Source organism: Cupressus sempervirens, chromosome 5, assembly GCF_028749045.1.
Source record: "Cupressus sempervirens isolate cs-2001-9-10 chromosome 5, ASM2874904v1, whole genome shotgun sequence".
Taxonomy (NCBI): Eukaryota; Viridiplantae; Streptophyta; class Pinopsida; order Cupressales; family Cupressaceae; genus Cupressus; species Cupressus sempervirens.
The window spans coordinates 123524195-123539511 of NC_143122.1; positions in this window are offsets into that span (position 1 = coordinate 123524195).

Below are 15317 nucleotides of genomic sequence, written 5' to 3' on the forward strand. Positions count from 1 at the left end.
TCTAGCTTTCCTGTTATATCTCACCTTGTTAATACTCATGCTAATTATTTTATGGAATGTTCTCAAGAGTTGGAATATCTTCCTTCCACACCCATTGATCCTTCTATCCTAATTTCTACCACTCTTTTCAACATACCTACATATGCTCTGCCACTTATAAATATCTCTACCCAAGTGTCCACTCCTATAAGTTTTGGCATTACTATTCTTTCAATTCCCATGTGTGTTCCTCATACTTCCATTCCTTCTTCATTACTTGCATATAATGTAGTTCCTTTTACTTATTCAAACCCTTCAGTCATTCCCTCTCATCCTCCACCAATATCTTTACATGTTCCTTCAAATTATTATAACTTTCCTGATCCATCTAGTATAACTGTACCTACATGTGTTTCTTCTAATCCTACTATTAGTATATTGGTTCTAATTGTTATTGCTTTACACCAAAAACTTACTCAATTAACTCAATCTAAGTATGATATTCCTACATGTGATGTTGATAATCCTCGTTCAATGGAAAAACATAAGAATTTTAATAGGATGTTGGCCTCCACTTTACTTGGAACCAAGCCATTAAAATATATGTGTGAGGTAAAGAGGAGGATTTCTACATATGATTCCACTTATGATCAGAATTAGATTAGCTTGGACCCAAAGGAAGAAGGGTGCTAATATTAAATCTAAGTTGTATAGAGGAATGCAATACCAAGAAATACACTCTCTTAGGCCCTTGATAGGAAAATGTAAATGTGAAATTCAACTAATTGCTTAGGAAATGTAAATCTACATTTTATGTGAATACAATTAGCCCAATTAAGATACAAATCTAGGGTAAACATATTTAATGAAATCAAATATAAAAGAATAACCTTCAAATTCTTAGAGGAAGATGTGTTTTCTCTCAATAAATTTTGGGTCTAAATCTTTTTTGAACTTTAATCCATGACTTTTGGAATGAAACGATGAAAGGAACAAAACCTAGAAATATCCTTGGAATCTGAGACTCAAGGACTACATCAACATGGAAGGATATCCTAAAACTAGGTTAAAGTAGTCCATGACTCTAAAACTAATGACTCTAGAAAGATTGTAAACTGTAGGTTCTAGAACTATAATTATTTTCACTCCCAATCTAAAAATCACCATAGAAAGAAAGGTTTGGGGGTTATGGTTTGATGAGGGCTTGCCTTGGTCAAGCCCTAGGTTAAAGAATTAACCATAAATGAGAAATGAAAATTTAAAGGACTGTAAAGAACAAGATAAATGTTAGGATTTACCTTCTCCTTGTGTATGTAATGTAGATATTTAATTAGAAATATGAGATATTTCCACTCTTTGTAATGGATTTATCATAAATCTTGTTAGAAAGTAATGTCCACTAATATAACTTTTTTTTGGGGGGGGGGGGTGGGGCTGAATCATTTATCCAACTATTATAACATTTATCAACCTTATTAATCCTTTAACATGTGAGCAATATAATTAGCAACCATAACAAGATATTCATGGACAATAACTCCAGATATGTTAACTAGGGGAACTCTTGATTAGAGGGAAAACCTCGATGGGGATGATACCCACAAAATGAAATACTAATATAAAAATTCCTTATTAGGGATGGACCCTATTAGGAGTCAATGAAATAAATTTAGTACATATCAGTCCCTATTAGGAGACTTTGAATCCTTGTTAGGAGATTCTAACCCAATTAAGAGTTGTACCAACCCTATTAGGAGTTGTAGAAGGCAAGTGGACCTACTGTCCAAATAGATTCAAGGGAAAGACCAATGAAATAACTATCTAACTGATCTTTGTATTATTTCTTATAGAAAAATAGAAATTTATAGCTTCTTCCCTATCCTTTGATTGGACTTATCCTCTTCTAATCTCGATACCAGATCACCAACTTCACATCCAATAATCAGTTGGATCACTTACTTGCATTTACCAAATGCTTCACATATCAAACATTAATTCATATTTCATCAAAAGGAAAACAACCTTCCTATATACCATATGTTGGCTTCTAACCACCTTTTGACGTTCCATAGAGTATTTAGGAGATAGCCAAAAATCATAACAAATATTATAAAGGATAATCAAAAGGGCCAGCTATTAAGACTATTTTAGTCTTGTTCCATTTGAATTTTATAGGATTTAGGTGGGTGTACATTCAAATTCCTAAGTCTTGCACATATTTATTAGTTCTTAGTATGAATTCTAATATAGCAGATGACCGCCTATGATTATTCTAATTTGAGGACTGAAAAAAGGGATGCAAGATGACTAATTCCTCAAAACCCTAAGAGTCCTTAAATAAAGTGTAGGCTATATTTTCAGACTTACAACAAAAAATAAAAATGATTTGATTGATTAATTTTGCACTATATAGTCCATTAAGATTTTAACAATTCTAAATATGATCAGTGCCTTATCCATTGGAATATTACTCATAGAACTTTGACACTTAAGATAAGATCTATCCTATCACTTTGTGAAAAGGAAAACAATACTCGATCTAAAATCTCATTCTTATCATAATTTTCTTTTGATAACTTTAAATTCTCCAAAATCACATCAAGAATTTACATAATCTATTAGATTATCAGAAAAATACAAACTTAGATACAATCCAAGGTGAATCATAACTAAGATTTAATAGACATTATCATCAAATTCTTGAAAATTAAAAGAAACACAAGAAGAGGCAAGATCTTGATTGTGTGACCAACCAATAAATGATTTTGTATTATCTTCTTTGAAAATATAAAATTTAGTATCAACTTCAGTGAGAATACTCAAACATATTCATCAATCTAACTTTGTACTTTTATTAATGACAATTCTAGAATAACAAGACTATACAACTGTAAACCAACTCCAAAACATGAAAGTATACATTCATTCAAAATTCAAACTCAGACTCTTCTCTAGCCTTGGAAACTCACTTATATAGGGTGAATTGCAATAAGCTTCAAGCTTAGAGGAAAAAAAACACACATCTTTTAACAAAACATGGTTATACTTAGGGTAAAAAGTCATTATCAACAACCCATGAGATAGCTAATCTAAGAGCATGTGGCATAATATAAATGTTTTGAAAGTAGTTTCATGATTTTTTATGTATCTTATCAAAATAACTACTTTATTCCTTTTTGATAATTGTTTTCTACCATGTATCCTAGCCATCCGTGCTCTCTAGTGGGGTAGGAGTGTTAGCATATAAAGTCCACCAATATAACTAAAAGGGGCGCAGGGGGGGGGGGGGGTGTGTGTGTGGGGCGGGGTGGTGGTTGAATCAATTATCTTGATCTTACAAAAATTATCAACCTTATTAATCCTTAACCATTTGAGAAATATAATCAGTAACCATATCAAGATACTCATACACAATAACACCAGACATGTTAACTCTGGAAACCCTTAATTAGAGGGAAAATCCCAGTGGGGATGGTACGCACAAGATGATGTACTAATATAAATATTCCTTGTTAAAGGATGGACCCTAATAGGAGTCAATAAAAACATTTAGTATATATTAGTCCCTATTAGGAGATTCCAATCCTGTTAGGAGTTGTAGAAGGCATATGAGTCCACTATCCAAATAGCTTTAGGGGCAAGACCAATGAACCCACTATCCAAATAGATTTAGAGGCAAGACTAGTTAACCAATTGTCTAAATGATCACTATATTATTCCTTTCAAATTAATAGAAATGAGATGTACTTTTACTTCCTCTTCATTTGTCTAGTGAACTAGACTACTCTTCTCCTTTTGATCTTGATACTAGATTGTGCTAACTTTAATCTCTATATTATTCCTTTCAAAATAATAGAAATGAACTATACTTTTACTTCCTCTTCATTTGTCCTATTACCTAGACTACTCTTCTCCTTTTGATCTTGATACTAGATCACTAACTTTGCATCAAATAATCCCTTGGATCGCTCAATTGCATTTACCAAATCCTCTACTATTTTTTGCACTCCTCAATCACATTTTTCATCCAATGCACACTTTACCAAAAGTAAAATATCCTTGCTTAATACTTTGTCCTCAAAAAAATTCCTTGATTCCACCTTGAGGCTTTTCCAATTAATTATAAGAGGACCACATTAAGATAAATAATTATTTCACAATCACACAACAATGTCAGCTCAAAGTCTTTACAACTTCTCACATGTGTGACTCTAGACCTTGTGTACTTTCTGATATCATCATCAAACTATCCTCTGTCACTATATAATTTTACATATCTCATTTCTATCTCTTTTAGGAGATACATCCAATCATTAGAAATCACTTATTAGGTACTCTATCTTTGTACTTCTCTCTGTAAAGCTAGCATACCTTCTATACATCTTTGACTTACTTCATGTGCAATCAACCTCAACGTTAGGGCACAATTTAGAACATGTCCTCAACCATGCTTTACTTGAACATCAATTATCTATCTGTACAACCTGGATCTTTGTCTACTACTCTAGTAGTCTTCATAGAAACCATGCTATGTTGTCATCAATGACAAACGTAGTCATGGATCAAACATATCAATCATGTTAAATGCTCCCCAATGCTTAAATAATCCCCAAAGGAATACCATCAACATTCATGATTTCTAAGAATACCAAAATAATACTCTGCTACAACAACTGCTACTATTCTTTTCTTTTCAAATCCTCTTTAGCAATAAAATCTAAAATCTTCTAGAACACTTCTCTTTTCTACATTTATTTCTTTAGGATTGACAATAGTTGTTCACACTAAATAACTTGAATTATTTATTCACACAATCTTTTGATTAAGTAAAAACATGTTTTGAAGGACCCAAATTTTTTTGCAAAGTATTAAACAGAAAAGCTATAAAAGCCCACGAGGAACTATGCATTAGCACCAAAAAAAATACAAACTATGACTAGTAGCCTTAATACATCAAACAAGAAAAGATAGTAATAAGACAATAGAAATACATCACTAGGAAAACTATAAGGTCTTTAGTAATTCAACAACCTGATATGCAAGGATATTCATATTTATAATAGAGGCCTTCAACTGATCAATTTCTTTGTCATCCATCATCTCCATCTTCTTTGAATTAGCCATTGTGCATTTATTAGGGCCTTGATCCTCTTTCATGTCCTTAAAACCTTGAATTCTCCCCTATTCTAGTTTTTCCAGCAGAATCTTAATGCTATCCTCTATAGTCTTCAAGATGGAACAACTCTAGTCTGCAATTTTCTTTACCACATTCTTAGTATTTTGAACTCTATTTCCCATAGCATCCATCTTTTTCTACATATCCTTCATCATTTTTTCCATAGCTTTGTTCTTCATTTCTAGAGGTGGGACTCTCTTCATTAAATTCTTAACTTCTTTTGCATTTCCAATAACATCTTAGATTCTATCCAAATGTTGACCAAGAGTCCTCTCACCTTAGATAGTTTTTCTTAGCTAATCAAAATCCCTCTTGATATGTAGCATTTGTTCCTTCATATTGCTAATGTCCCTTTTGATCACACCTTGGTTTCCAAGGATTCCCTTCATATACCCCTATTCATGTTGGGCTTTTCTCCAATTCAAATTTTCCTCATCCTTATCCATAGTGTCTCTTTTAGTATCCACCTCCTTGGATCCTTTGTCCTCGTCCTTCACTTGAGATGTCACTCTCTCCCTCATACATCAATCTCTCCTCCATTAGAGGATCTCCTCCCCTATCCATACTAAGAAGATGTTTTTTATGCACAATTATCTCTCCCATTAACATCAATGACAATGGATTCATTATGTCAATCATCTGATCCAAGTCTTTAACTAGCTCAAGTGTCCAAAGATACTATTCAAGACCAATTACCAAAAGTCCTTGATGACTCTACTCATCTCAAATACTCCTCCATATAGGAAGCAACAAAATTCAGTCTAGTCAAACAATAGTGCTCTATACTACTAGACTATTGCAATCTATCCATCATCTAATCTGAAGTAGGAGAGGGCATAACCCCAAGCATACCTCTTAAGTAGTCAAATGTATTTTTAGGCATGGGCATTGTAAAGATATATGCAATTTGATCTTTTGTAGTGACATACTCCAATCTAATCTCTTTCTCTGGAACTTCCCTCTCAAAATATTATACTTAATAAATATATGCTTAGTCTTAGAATGCAATACAAGATTCTTAGACATACTCATTGTACTTGTGTTATCACAATATATGATAACCAGTTCTGAAAATTCTATCCCAATATCCTTCAACATTTGATTCATCCACATGTGTTGGTTACAGTTATTTGTTGCTGCTACAAAATCTTCTTCAACTATACTCTATGAAATACAAACTTGTTTCTTGATCAACCAAGAAACCAATTTTCCTCCAAGGAAAAAGGCTTCACCATTGATGCTTTTTCTGTCATTGATATTGCCTTTGCAATCCACATCAATATCAGTACATAAAGTGAAATCACTCAATTTTTCATACCATAATCCATATTCAAATGTTCCCTTCAAATATTTGAATATTCTTTTGACGGTTGCATAATGATACTCCTTAGGATCAAATTAAATCTAGCTACAATTCCAACTACATTTTCTATATCTGGTCTAGTGTGAGTCATATATTGCAAACCTCCAATCATTGATCTGTACTTCTTTTGCTCAATTGTAGGTGTCTCATCTTTGCTAGATAACTTGTGACTAGTTTCCATTGGTGTACCAATAGGCTTACAACTTTTCAAGCCAAATCTTCTCAAAAAATATTTTAGATACTTAGCTTGTGAAATGAAAACACCATCATTTTTATCTATAAACCTTTTTATAAATTCAAGTTTTTCCAAATACCTATCCAATCTTACATACCAAGTTCTAGGTGCTTTCTTTAGACCATATAGAGATTTCTTCAATCTGTATACCATATCCTTGTCTTCTGTCGAAGGAAATCCTTCAAGCTACTCAATGTAACTTCTTCTTCAAGTTCTCCATTCAAAAAGATTGATTTGACATCCATTTGATACACTTTGAAATTCTTACTTTTTGCACAAGACAAAAACATTCTCACTACTTCCATTATGGCTATAGGGCATATGTCTCTTCATAGTCTATTCCTTCTTGCTGTGAACAACCTTTGCATACCAGTCTATCTTTGTTTCTCATAACTTAACCTTGTTCATTTATCTTGTTTTTGAATACCCATTTAGTTCCTATAACATTTTTGTCTTTAGGCCTAGGAACCAATTCCCATGTCTCATTGTTTACAATTTGATCAAGTTCTTCCTTCATTGCTTGAATTCAATGATAATATTTGTATGCCTCATATGCACTCTTAGGTTCTAGTTGAGAACTTAGACATGGTTCCTCATTCACTTTTATTCTTGTCGTTACTCCTTTGTCTCTACTTCGAATGATCCGCTCTATAGGGTGATTCTTTAAGAGGTTCCTATTAAGTCTAGGTGTTTCAATCTCAACTCTTATCTCTTCTCTTGGCTAAGATCTTTGTTCTCCACTTTTCTCAACAATTTGTACATCATTCTACAAGTCATTGTGAGTCTCAAGGAATATTTCCACATTCTCATTATCAGCGTTTGAATCAACAATAGTCACAAAAGCTATTTCTTCCATTACTTTTTCTTTCTTAACCAATTCAATCTTATTAATTTTATCATCATTGGCATTCAATAATCTTTCCATACTTTCATTAAATTATCCATCTTCATTAGAAAGTGAATTCTTTCTAGTTTTTATACCTTCTGGTTCTCCTTTTATAAGTAGATAAATTCCTTTTTTGATCTTCTTGTCTTCTTTAGATCTAGATTTGTCTTTGCTCCTTTTTTTATTTTTTTGTTTGCAACAAAATAATTCTAGATCTATAAACTCGATGCTATGTTAGGCACACAATTCTGAAATCTCACCAAGAAGCTCTATCTCCTGAGTGTCAAAAATTCCTCTATCTAATTTAGGACTTTCTTTTCTAGAGTGACTTGCCATTGATCTCCCAAAGTTGTTAAGATTTCTCTTCAAGGACTTGATGCTCTAATACCAATTGTTAGAATATAAAGTCCACCAATATAACTGAGAGGGAGGGGGGTGAATCAATTATCCAACTATTATAACAATTATTAACCTTATTAACCCTTAAATATATGAGAAATATAATTTGTAACCATAATAAGATACTTATACACAATAACACCAAATATGTTAACTAGGGAAACCCTTGATAGGGGAAAAACCATGGTGGGGATGGTACTGACAAGATGATGTACTAATACAAATATTCCATGTTAGAGGATGGACCCTATTAGGTGCCAATAAAAAAATTTAGTACATATCAATCCCTATTAGGAGACTTTGAATCCCTATTAGGATATTCCAACCCTATTAGGAGTTGTAGGAGGTAGATGGGCACACTACGCAAATAGATTTAGGGGCAAGACCAATGAACCCACTGTCAAAATGATCTATGTATTATTCATTGTAGAATAATATGAATGAACTATACTTTTACTTCCTCTTCCTCTATCATGTCAAACAAAATGTTCTTCTCCTTCTGATCTTGATACTAGATCACCAACTTTACATCTAATAATTCCTCGGACTGCTTACTCACATTTACCAAATCCTTTGCTCTTGTTCGCACTCCTCAATTGCATTTTGCATCCAAAATAAACTTTACTAAATGCAAAATATCCTTCCTTTATACCTTGTCCTCAAAACAATTCCTTGAGTTGGCCTTGTGGCTTTTCCAATTAATTATAATAGGACCACATTAAGATAATTAATTATTTCAAAATCACACAACACTATTGGCTCATAGTGTTTATAAATTCTCACACATGTGACTCCAAACCTTGTGTACTCATTGATATCATCATCAAACTATCCTTTGTCACTGCATAAATTTACATATCCTGATTCTATCTCTGTTAGGGGATACAATCAAATCATTAGAAGCCACTTATCATGTACCTCTATCTGTATACTTCTCTCTATAAATCAAGAATTTCTTCTCTACATCTTTGACTTATTTCATGCACACTTAACCTCGACATCAAGACACAATGTAGAACATGTCCTTAACCATGCCTTACCTAAACATCAATCATTTGTTCATACAACCTTGATATTTGTCTACTACTCTACTAGTCTTCACATAAACCATACTATGTTGTCATTAATGGCAAACACACTTATGGATGCAACATGTCAATCATGCTACATGCTCTCAAATCCTTAGGATACTCTCCAAAGGAATACCATTAGAATTCATGCTAACAAGGGTCCTCTTAACTTTTTTCCTTTTTAGGATCACCAAAAACATCTTGTACCTTTTCATCTTTTGTTTCTTCTATAGATTGTGAGGCCACCTTTTCTTCTTCTTTACTCTATTTTTGTTCTTTTTCTTCTGTGTCTTTGATTGTTAGCTGAATATCTTTCCCCTCCTATTGAACACTTTTTTGAGCTGATTTTTCCCCTTCTTATTTGTGTCCAAGTCTTGTGGTTTATCTTCTATCGCCACCTATGAAGATTTTGTTATTAAGGAATATTTTGTTACCCATTCACTACAAATTGAATCATCTAGCCAATCAAAATTGAGGATCACTTTCTCCTTAATCATGATATTCTTCCTCATTTTCTTTAGCTCTTCAAACTCAGGCTCAAAAGAATCAAAAAATATTTGGACATTCACAGTTTCTTCAACTATCCTTTCAAACCAAATATTATCTTTTTTATTTATAATGTTATTTGTTCTTGAGCTTACAATTTCTTTCAATTCATTTCCTCATGCTCCTTTTGATTTAATATTACTTGGGTTAATTACGACATGTGGAAAAAGATCAAAATTCTTATCAACATATCTAGAGAAATACATTTTTATTTTTCTTTGAAGTATCTCTCTTCTTGTATCAAAATCCAACATATCAGCTGTTTGATCATATGTTCTTTCAATCCATGTGTCAGTGTCAGTCTTATCAATTATGTCGACACACAAATTAGTTACCTCTTGTTCTTTGCTAATCTATTTGTCAAAATTTTTTCTTGAAATAACTTCATTATTTTTAAATTCAGCCCACATGCTCAATATCTTAGACATTTCATAATAAAAAAGGCAAATTAACATTATCAACCAAAAATAGGATTGTGTCCCTAATTTTGTCTTCATATTTTAATAATGCTTCTACTTGTGTTGCTTTGAGTTTGGCCTTTTCTTCTTCCAACTCCTCTTTCGTATAGTATTCTTTTTGTTGAGGGGTGTCTGGGATTTCAATAATAGGCCGAGTAGGAGGATGTAGAGTAGAGGATGTTGCAATCATTGCTTGAGCTATTTAATACCCAACCCAATGATCCTTGGAACAAGGATAAATAAAAGCTAATATTTTTTCTTGAAGTAATAAGCATGGATTTAAAAAACATCAACATGAAATGAATTGAATGATCATAACAAAAGGCTTAACCAAGCAATCCCAACATCTATGAATCTCCAACTGTCAGTACTTACCAATGTGACCAAAACCAACTATGAAAGTTTGCACAAACATTAAAATAATAATCTCTAACTCATCGAGGCCTAGGAGTGGGTGCAACCAAAGATGGTACCCAAGACACCCTTCAAATCTCAACCAAAAAGTAAGGAGATACCTATTTTTTTGCCGAGTAGGTTTTTGTAAGAAATCAGGTGACGCTTTTTCAATGTTATATAAAATTTCACAATACTACTGGGTGATACTTTTCTAGTATCATGTGATACTTCTTACTATGACCATGAAAAACTTTCAGGGATTGTGTGATACTTTACTAGTGTCGTATGATATAACTTACTATTACCATGTGACACTTTCTAGTGTTGCACCATATTTTTCCCTAAGGCATGCAATACTTTCCCAGTATCACCCAAGTTTATAAGGAATCAACCTAACAAGAAATTTAAAGGGGAAAATAGTTAGAACCTCCACGCTTAGGAGTAAACACTCAAAATCATAATATAATCATGCCAAAAGCAACATTACAGTAAACATACATGTGCATAAATTAACTATCTTAATGAACTAAAATAAAATAAATCACATGGAAACATACTCCAAATAATGGAGAACCAAGTGAGCATCCAACTTTGGAACTAGACATGGAGTAAAGCCAACTCTGTATGTCGATCCACAATAGTGGTAAAGGTAGTTATGCCTCTGAACCATGTGGAACCTATAGGACCACTCTCATAATTCTGATGGAGATAGTGATTTGACTATAACCACACACAAGACAATCATACATGGCTAACACTCATGCCAGATAGTGTAAAGGATTAAAAAAAAAATCATGAGACAATGCAATACAATAGGTCCTGGTCAGACACGCTATAGGTCTAAAATGTGGGGACTCTGGTGGAGAGTAGGTGGCCTAGCATCATAGAGCCCAAGTTAGAACCTAACGGAAACACTCCTTGAGGAGGCCATAGTTCTATATCACCAGATGAACTATACAGACAATAGGTCCTTAGATAAACTAATGAACACATACCTTTGGGTGAGCCTTATAGGTATGTAGTATTTTCTTATCTTATTTAATTACCCATAAGTTTATTTAGCTATCACTTATCATAAACTTCTACATGTACACATTTTTGGGAACATGACCCCATGTTATGAGAGAAGCCCCTCCACTGACCTACCCTACATACCCATGCTCATTACATGATGAGTACCCATAGGAAATGTAATTTCCCAACCTAATCCCAATAAACATAACTCAACTAAAAAATAACTGGAAGCTTAGGTCTTGCAAGAACTTGATAAGTGCATGCTCACATGCTTTTGTGTGGGCACACCAACTACATAATGATCATAAATAAGAAGGGTTGGATGAGAAACATAAAAACAATTGTAACTAAATCACTCAATCGACCTATATCTAGGAGTATAGATTCAACATGAATCCCAATGCAATAAGGAAATACAATAAGGGTCAGATAGATATCCTTACAGATAATATAGATCCACAACCAAACTACATTGCTAAGTAAACCCAACAAAGTAGAGTGACACACAAATTGAGGAAAAAACCAAAAATGTCAAAAACTTTGAAATTAAAACCCATTTTTTCTTTGGGTACAAAAGCCACAAATATCAAATAAAATATGGGCTTAGAGTCTGTATGCAAAAATGGCCAGCATAACAACACAACCCCAAACCCTCAAGTCCAAAAAGGGAGAAACGTTCATACCTGCTGAATCGGGTAGAGCTACCATGCAAAAACATAGGGGAATGCTAGTTCTTAGCCTCCAAACAATTTCTTTCCACAAATAGACACTCAAACATAGAAAAAACAAAAAAATAGGAAAGCCCTACCTCACAACCAAAATGGCTAAACACAAATGCGTGCTATAAAATAATTGCCTCACGGTCATCACCAAAAATATTGATCCCCCCTAAGATGGATCCAATGAGCTTAACCTCACAAAGATCGCATGCCCTTAGCTCCTATAGCGAGTAGAACAATAAATCCTTCAAAGAGGACTTTGGTTTTTTCTCTCAAAATTTCTAATTCAAAAGTGAGAAGTGAGGAAATAGTTCCCTTTTGGGATACATATTCACTTTTAAAAGTGGATTATAATATTAGGAAATTAACTAGCTCACTAAAAAAACCCCTTTTTAACCTTTGAAAAAATTAGGCAATTCCAATTATATGGAATTCAACTACAACAAAGCTCTTGAGAATTAAAATAATTAAATCAAATATAAATTTCCCTTAAACTATTAAATCACAAAATTTCTTAATAACTTTCGCAATAATTGTGAACCTGTAAATGCATAGAGATGCTCATGGGGATAATAACATAATGCAAATGAGTTTGGATTTATTAAATCATTGGAAGGATTATTTAATCAACTAAATAGGATATGTCGACCATACAAGGATGACATAGGCTAGGTAAGAATAGTTGAATCACTAACTCCATGTGCCACTACTAGGGATATAGGCCCTACATATTGAACAACATGATCAAGTGTAATTTCATATAATAATATAGCCAAAGTGATAAATGCATTAAATTACATTAAAACAATCTATTTAAATCACTCACTACATCATAAAACATCTCAAAGGAAGAATGAAGTAAATAGCCATAGTATCAAATTAAAGTATCCAAAATCTAGTAAGTCCACCATATAATCATAAACAAAGTATATTTCTGAATACAAAATAACCAAATATCATCATGTAGATGCTTAAAATCGTCCCAAACGCTATATTAATTCATTTAATATTTCCATTGACATTATAATTAATTATTTATTAATTAATTATATTTGTCATATTCTTCTACTTATTTAATTAAATTTATTTAATTAATTAGGTTCATTTTTTCTAATGTATTTAAATTTAATTTAAATACTTTCCCTCTAATGTATTAAATTTATTCAATGCATAGTGCTCCATAAATCCCCTTTTAAATAAATTCTAATTTATTTAAGTCCCTCCACTTTATTCTTTATTCTTATTATTAAGTTAAATCTTATTTAACTTAATCCTAATCCCATCCTAAAACCTAGTCTACACCCATCACTCTCATCCTTCCAAGCCTATCCACTACTTAATCCCACTTTATTATCCTAAACCTCTTTGAATAAATTTTTTAGCTCCTAAGTGTTTGCTCACACGTGTGAGAAGCTCATGATCCAACAAAGCTTCCACTTCATTTACACCTCTTACACCTTTGTCGCCAACTCCTTCCCCCAAGGTTGCTCACACATGTGTGAGCACACCTTGAGCCTCTCAACCATAAAGGCTCTTTTTGACTTTTGCATGACTTGTCCTTTAGCCCATGTGTCTCCCTTGTGACACCTATGTGGATTCCACATAGATGTCACCTCCCCAAGGCCTCTCTTAAACCTATAAATAGAGCCCTTGTCTCAAATATTTTTCATCTCCCTCATTTGCATTATTATCATGCTAGTTTAGAATTAGAGTTTTATAGCGATCTTGGTGATTTTATGCATTGTTACTAACCCCTTCGTAGTTGTTAGATTTCATTTCATTTGCATTGTTAATATAGTTTTATTTCTTGCATCCACATTCATATCCTGTGAGTGCTTTCAAGCATGGTTACTTCCATAGCCATTGCTTGAAGTATTCTCCATTCATCTTAGTATAGTCTCATTATCATTGCATATCATTTATCAATCATTGGGATTTATAGTTGTATTTGGGAGAGCACATCTACATCCCCCACATTTAAGGACACGAACAAGGCCTCTTATAGGTGCTCTTGTTGAGCTACTTTGAGGTTGTGTTGAAACTCATTATTTTCAGTTGTTATGTTCTAAAACTCAAGTCTAACATTAGTTGTTTTTAATTTGTGTGTGTATGTGTATGTCTGTGTGTGTGTGTGTATAAATCCTTGATAGCACATGCTACTAATATTTTCTTATTTACATGTGCTCCTAATAGGTTAGGTTTTCATGCATACTTTTGGCATACCTGGTGGAACCCAAATCCCTTCTCCATTATCAAATTGTATCAAAACTTTGTAACTTGCTATTAAAAACCACACATTATCGTCTCTATTAGGATGCAGTGTCATCTGCAAAGATGATTTGTCATCTCTGCAGATCAGTGTCTCCACTATTTGGCATCTCTGACTCTGACATTTAAAAAAATAGAACCATTTCATACTACAAATTACTTTGTCAGCTTCAATAGTTTAACTTTTTTGTCATCTATGTTGTGGGTGGCCTAATATCAACAAAAACTCAAATGGTCATCTCCAAAGATTGGTTGTATATTGTTGTCTACATTGTGAGCAGACAACCTATCACTTTAGTATTGTCATCTTTGAGCCTATTATTTGTCATCTATATTGTGTGCGGTGAAAATAAATTTTGTCAATATTTTGTCATCTATGATAGGTCTCTGTGTTGGCATTTTTGGCCCTATTATGTCATTTGCGATGGCCAATGTGTCAGTGAAAAGTTTAACCATACTTCTCAGTGTTTTGTAGTTTGCAAGTTCTAGCATCTGCGCAATTTATTTGTCTACACCTAGTGTTTATCATTTATGATTTCTAATAGATTGACTCATATTTTTTAATTCCTAACTCATTTTTTAATTGATATGCAGGGATTTCTAATCTAGTTTTATTGCAGGAGACAAGCTTTGGAATTTTTTTTTAGTGATTTTAATCACTTGAAATTTGTAGTGATTTTAATCACTCAGGGATTTATAGCGATTTTAATCACCTGAGAATTTGTAGTATTTTTAATCACTTATAGGATTTAAATGGTGAATAAACTTGTATGAATTAATCATTTTTCCTTGGAATGCATGTTGCAAC